The sequence below is a fragment of the Pinus tabuliformis genome, chromosome 2_2 (assembly GCF_031772625.1).
Source record: "Pinus tabuliformis cultivar Carrire ecotype Pingquan chromosome 2_2, CPIR1, whole genome shotgun sequence".
In the NCBI taxonomy this organism is placed as follows: Eukaryota; Viridiplantae; Streptophyta; class Pinopsida; order Pinales; family Pinaceae; genus Pinus; species Pinus tabuliformis.
In genome coordinates, this window is record NC_142300.1 from 760,854,223 (window position 1) to 760,861,176 (window position 6,954).

General features: G+C 36.9%; 1 pseudogene across 1 annotated transcript; it reads left to right on the forward strand.

Moving 5' to 3' along the window:
- Positions 1-3,513: 3,513 nt before the first annotated feature.
- Positions 3,514-4,175, forward strand: LOC149194914 (ricin B-like lectin R40G3 pseudogene; annotated as a pseudogene). The gene is made up of 2 exons (XR_016255109.1): positions 3,514-3,751; positions 3,987-4,175. The product of XR_016255109.1 is annotated as a ricin B-like lectin R40G3 pseudogene (transcript).
- The last annotated feature ends 2,779 nt before the right edge of the window (positions 4,176-6,954 follow it).

A 6,954-nucleotide genomic window follows, 5' to 3' on the forward strand; every position in this document is an offset into this window, starting at 1 on the left:
TCAGCGAAAAAAAATTTAGAAACAAAATCCTCCTTCACAACCATTGACTGAAAAAAAAACATTTAGAAACATTGGTGGGAAATTTCCCATTCCAAAATATTTTATGAGATAATTTAATTAGGCCAAAATTACATAAATGCAAAAACATTTATATTAATAAATTTCCATACTATGCATGAAATATTTTAACTCTTATGAATTGTAACCTTTTAGTTGGGTTAACATACATGTTCAAGGAAATATTCTAGCAAGATTGTGCAATCACATTCCTCAATCTATTCACTAAAAAAAGTGGAGGGTAAAACCTAAACATAGATTTACTAATAAGGAGTAAAACCTAAAAAACAAAAGTCATGACCTTGCTGATAATGGTATGATGGCTGTGTGTGAGAATACCTCATACAGATTACAGACATATGATATGTACTGTTTAGCAAAAGTGGGCACATATCAATTAAGTTAGTCGAACTCAAATATACATGTTTGATAAGATAGAAATTTTATATCAATTACACAAATGATCAAATAAGGTCAATGGGACCCAAAGGTACATCAAGCTACAATGACCATGTGGGAGCGATTAGGCATCTCCTAGAAGGGTAAATTACAGAGGTGAGTTGGACACCCCGAATTTCTATGTCGTCCATCCCCTTTGTGACTGATTAAATATTGTACAAAACAAAATCCTGTCGAATAACAGAGATATTTACATTTATTTTGATTCTTGTCTGCCAAAGAATATCTGTACAAGTAAAATCTAGGCCCCTACATGAATTGGTGGAAAACTGGCAGCTGCTTCACTAGTGTGTTGAAGTGACTGAATTGTCGGTCTCGGGCAAGAGAATTGTTTGAGCAGTTCTTGAAGAGTCCCAACTGTGAAGGATTCTAAGAAGAGAACGAGCTTTGTTTTTTGCTTTAGGAGTACTAGATGTGAGAAGATTATATAGACAAGGAATTAATGATGGCAATCTCAACAAACTATTTACAATTTTGTCACTTCCACTGCAACACAATGATAGCAAAACATAAATAAATTGTCCTTGAATTTAGCTGAAGATGAACCCAATATTAAACGGTTGACTATTAGAGGGATTGCAGAGGTCTCACTAACTGCAAGTAATCCTCTTAGCTCTCTTACAAGAACAACCAGAACACCAACTGCATATTTTCTAGTTTTTATCTAAGAATCCCTTTGTAGAGGAAAAACTAGTGCAAGATTTGGAGGAAGTGGAGTGGTCACATGGGAGATTTAGCATAGTAGACCATCATGTTGGATGCGATTTCTTGGAGAAATATTGACATTTCCTTACTTATGACACACTGAGCATGAGCAAGACTTGCTTTGATTTAAAAAGACTAGGTCCTTACTATCATGATAAATCCACAAGCACAAGATCTGAAATACAGAGAAGTCAAGCCAAAATAGAGTTGTGATTTGTGAAAGCTATTGGGATGAAATCCAAGGGGGAGATGGGAAGAGTGATTGGGTGATTGAGAAATAAGTTTTATTAAGAATAAATTGCTTATAAACATAGTAAAGAAACATTTCATCACTGCTCAACAACCAACGAACAAATCACATAGCATATCAATATCACTCGTGAAACAAAGATCTGAGAAGGTGTTTGGAAGTATCAGACAACATCATAATGTATTGATGATAATCATAAAACCATGAACCAGTTACTTTTCTCAAAATGCATTTGTCCATGTACATGGAATATATTACATTTGTCCATAAATTTGTCTCCCATACAAAAAACCGTAATAATTGCATGTTGGGGAAAAATAAAACATTAATAGGTTCTTGTTTAGTGAAAGAAAAATGCTATGATAGACCCCAGAAAAATGATAACAACAACCCATTCGCACAATGGGGATTTATATTGATGGTGATCAATGATTTCTGTTGCAGTGGATGGTGATCCTATGTCATATTTGACATCCAAATATGTGCTTAAAAATGCTCTAGACATTATATCAGTGGACATCTTTTCAATCTTTGCAAAGCGATTGATGGTAAAATGTTGAAATTGACAACTCCAATTTATTACTTCCTTATGAAGAGGTTTTAAATCGTCCTTCCGAACCCAATAGATGCCTTTCATCTAATTACATATCAACTCCGAGTTGGTGAAGACTTCAATATCATTGACATCATGTTGGTTTGCCTCTTTTAACCCTTCAACAAGGGCAATGCAATATGCTTCATTGTTTTTCGTCATTCCAGGCACTTCTCTTTTTCCATGAAATAAATGATTTGTTTCCATATTGTAAAGGATGAATTTGATAACTGCTTGACCTGGATTTGGAAAGCAGGACACTTCAATGCATAAACACCACTTTTGCACCATTTTTTACACTTCAAGAACCTGAAAAATAAGATAACAATAAATTCATGTTAAACAAGTAGACAATTATCTATTTCCTAATACTCAACATGTTTTTCAATCATATATAATTAAAAAAAGCAGATAATTTGTGTTCATTTACGCTACAACACTTTCAATACTGGCAACTATTCTGCAAAAAAACACATTTAATAATCACCACTTTATATAGATGAAATGCTCATTATAGGACCCAAATACATATATGTGTTTTAAAATAAATGATACTGAATTAGGCTTCTTTGGTGTTTGAATGCCATATGAAAACTCTAAAAATATTTATCCTTACTGACTGTCCATACACCAAAAACCACATAACCCTAGACTAACAGAGCATTGTCTAAGCAAAACATGATTCATGTATATGCCTTATGTGTGACAGAAATGCCATTTGTCATATAAAATCACAAGAAATTTATTTAGCCAATCTACATGAACGGTTCCTTCACACGACACTTGTTAAAGGTTGAACTTCATCAACAACATTTGGAACAACTTTTCTATTACAATTGGGGGATAGGGTAGACTCTAAAGCTATATTTGGGTTGAAATAATAGCACCCCACCACTCTTCTACCAATATTATGGGCAGTTTTGTGCCGTGCCTTGTGGATCAATGATGTCTAGGTATCATGCCTTGTGGATCATCTTTGGGTTTGATGTGATAGCATCTTCCTTAGTTCTGATACTAACATTGCAAGTAGTTTATGTGTAATGCCTTGTAGAGCATCTGTGAAATTGGCTCTGGCTTTGGCTTTTTCATTGCAAGCAATTACTATTGTGAAGCCTTATAGAGCATCCTTAAAATTGGCTTTTGCTTTTGGTTGTCATCTATGTGATGTTGCAAGCCATTTTCAAACTCATGTAAATTTTGATGTTGCAGTGCATGCTGATGGCAATGTCGTGAAAATGCTTGTGGGGAATAAGTCTGATTTAGCTCATATAAGGGAAGTTCTTGTGGAAGATGGGAAGAAACTTGCTGAATCAGAGGGGTTGTTCTTCATTGAGACCTAAACTCTGGATAATAGAAATGTATTGTCTGCATTCCAAATTGTGGTCAAGGAGATTTACACTAATGTGAGCAAGAAAATGTTGAATTCGGATTCCTATAAGTCTCAATTGTCCGAGATTTGAGGTGGCTATGAATGTTGTGTGTGCAGGTCTAAGAGAATGCATAACCCATTTGGACACCACCACCCTGAGCCCCAGCAGCCATATCAGGCTCCTCATGGGAGTCAGTATCCACAACCTATTCAAGGAGAGATTGTGAAGATATACTGTGAAGCCAATCCTGATTTCTTCTTGGCTGGTAGAAATGGCAGTGTTGTCATGGCTCCAACAAATGAATCAGACCCAAGCCAGGTTGGTGACATCACTTTTTCTCTCTTTGAGCAAGACCGAAATCAGTTTGGTGAGAGAGATTAGATTTTTATATGTATGTATGTGTGAACTAGAACCAAATCTGGTTGATGGTAGAGATTAAATTTTGCTCTCTGTTTTTTTAAACAACCCAAACACAAACAAGGTTTGTGACAGAGATTAGTATTTGCTCTGCGTATGTGAAATGATTAGTTGATTATATGTTTTTGTTCCGCAGCAATGGATCATGGATACTTCATGGAGTGTGAAGGCCAAGGACGATGAAGGATTTCCTGCATTTTCCCTTGTAAACAAAGCTACAGGCCAGGCATTGAGGCATGGACGTGCAAAGAAGGATAAGGTCAGTTTTGTCATACTATCAGGGACAAATGAAGCTTTGAATGAAAGCAGGTTAAACCAGATTTAATGAGTAAAATTCTGGGAGAGACATTTCACAAGTTTTAAGCAAAAACTTGAATGAATTTAAACAAAGTCATCTGCAAATGTGATGTCTGTTTTGCCTATTTCGATTCCAAAGGCAAACAGGCCAGTATTAATCTGGAATCTGTGAGTTGTATTCCATAAAACCAATATACCAGTCATTCTCTTCGAGTTCCTGTAGAACAAACATTAGATATACCAGCCGATGAATGACTGCTACTGCATAGACTAGGCTAAACAATAGACTAAAAACAAGAATTTTTGGCCACGATTCTAAAGTGATTCTGGCAGACTGGGAAGCTTCTAGGTTACTGTCTGGTAGTGGTTCAAATATTGAGTATACATGGCTCACCCTAGAATGACATCGAGATGGGTATTTTATAGTGCATTGACTATACATGGCTCACCCTAGAATAACATCAAGGTCTTCCTATCCATTTTAGTGATGGCTCTTATGTGTTGAAAAACATCCTTTTGAGTCCCTTATCTTGGTCTAGATTTGTGATTCTGGTTTCTCAATTGATGTCTAGTGCCATTGTTGTGTCCTCCGTCCATATTTGGCCTTCCTTGGTTGTATATCTAGCTATAACGTGTGCTTTGGCCAACCCACTTGGATCCCTCCCTTTCTGATTAGGATCTACCTTGGGCCTCATGCACATGTTAGGGTATTAGTTGAGGAACCTCCTTTGAGTCCCCCAAACATCCCTAATCCATTAGAGCATACTATTTGAGGCACACACTTAATTATATTTCCTATAACTTAGTGGTCTAGGCATGCACTCCAAATTGTAGATTGTTTTAAGACTACCACACCTGTTTCCAGCTTCCACACTTTCCCGCATTACAGAGAGTGGGATTTTTGGAAATTGCTTATGGTTAGGCCCGTTTGACTATGTACATTCGGTCAAAATCTATCATTTGACTCTTTTCAAAAAGATGCCTATCCAACAGTCTCTATTCTCACTCTTGGAAATACCAAAATTCTCGATTTGAACACTCTGCAATGATCTCATGATCTCCTTCCTTTCTTGGGCTTGCTAGTGTTTGTTGTCTCTATGAACCCTCCACCTATTTGGAGGTTTCTACAGTTGTTCTCTTCCTCTCCTTTTAGTTTAACCCTCCATTTGCTGCTTAGGTTAGTTTGATTGAGTTGTTGACATGGTCCCTTATTCACATCTAGTCATCCAATCTCTCCCACTTAAAGGGAGTTCAATGCAAATCTTTGGATGAGGAGATAACCTTCACAACTGAGGGCATACAGGTCATGTATACTTTCATTTTCCTAATTCATCTTTAGTTGTGTAATTTGTTTGTTGCTATTGTTCATTTCATTAGGAGATAGCATATCTAAACTTGTTTTCAAAATGTGAGAAGTGCTATACAAGTACAAATGTGATGTCTTTTTTGCCTATTTCGATTCCAAAGGCAAACAGGTCAGTATTAATCTGGAATCTGTGAGTTGTATTCCATAAAACCAATATACCAGTCATTCTCTTCGAGTTCCTGCAGAACAAACATTAGATATACCAGCCGATGAATGACTGCTACTGCATAGAGTAGGCTAAACAATAGACTAAAAACAAGAATTTTTGGCCACGATTCTAAAGTGATTCTGGCAGACTGGGAAGCTTCTAGGTTACTGTCTAGTAGTGGTTCAAATATTGAGTATACATGGCTCACCCTAGAATGACATCGAGATGGGTATTTTATAGTGCATTGACTATACATGGCTCACCCTAGAATAACATCGAGGTCTTCCTATCCATTTTAGTGATGGCTCTTATGTGTTGAAAAACATCCTTTTGAGTCCCTTATCTTTCTCTAGATTTGCGATTCTGGTTTCTCAATTGATGTCTAGTGCCATTGTTGTGTCCTCCATCCATATTTGGCCTTCCTTGGTTGTATATCTAGCTATAATGTGTGCTTTGGCCAACCCACTTGGATCCCTCCCTTTCTGATTAGGATCTACCTTGGGCCTCATGCACTTGTTAGGGTATTAGTTGAGGAACCTCCTTTGAGTCCCCCAAACATCCCTAATCCATTAGAGCATACTATTTGAGGCACACACTTAATTATATTTCCTATAACTTAGTGGTCTAGGCATGCACTCCAAATTGTAGATTGTTTTAAGACTACCACACCTGTTTCTAGCTTCCACACTTTCCCGCATTACAGAGAGTGGGATTTTTTGAAATTGCTTATGGTTAGGCCCGTTTGACTATGTACATTCGGTCAAAATCTATCATTTGACTCTTTTCAAAAAGATGCCTATCCAACAGTCTCTATTCTCACTCTTGGAAATACCAAAATTGTCGATTTGAACACTCTGCAATGATCTCATGATCTCCTTCCTTTCTTGGGCTTGCTGGTGTTTGTTGTCTCTATGAACCCTCCACCTATTTGGAGGTTTCTACAGTTGTTCTCTTCCTCTCCTTTTAGCTTAACCCTCCATTTGCTGCTTAGGTTAGTTTGATTGAGTTGTTGACATGGTCCCTTATTCACATCTAGTCATCCAATCTCTCCTACTTAAAGGGAGTTCAATGCAAATCTTTGGATGAGGAGATAACCTTCACAACTGAGGGCATACAGGTCATGCATACTTTCATTTTCCTAATTCATCTTTAGTTGTGTAATTTGTTTGTTGCTATTGTTCATTTCATTAGGAGATAGCATATCTAAACTTGTTTTCAAAATGTGAGAAGTGCTATACAAGTACATAGAGTAGGGTCTAGACTCTAACCCTCTTTGCTACTTCTTGTTTGACT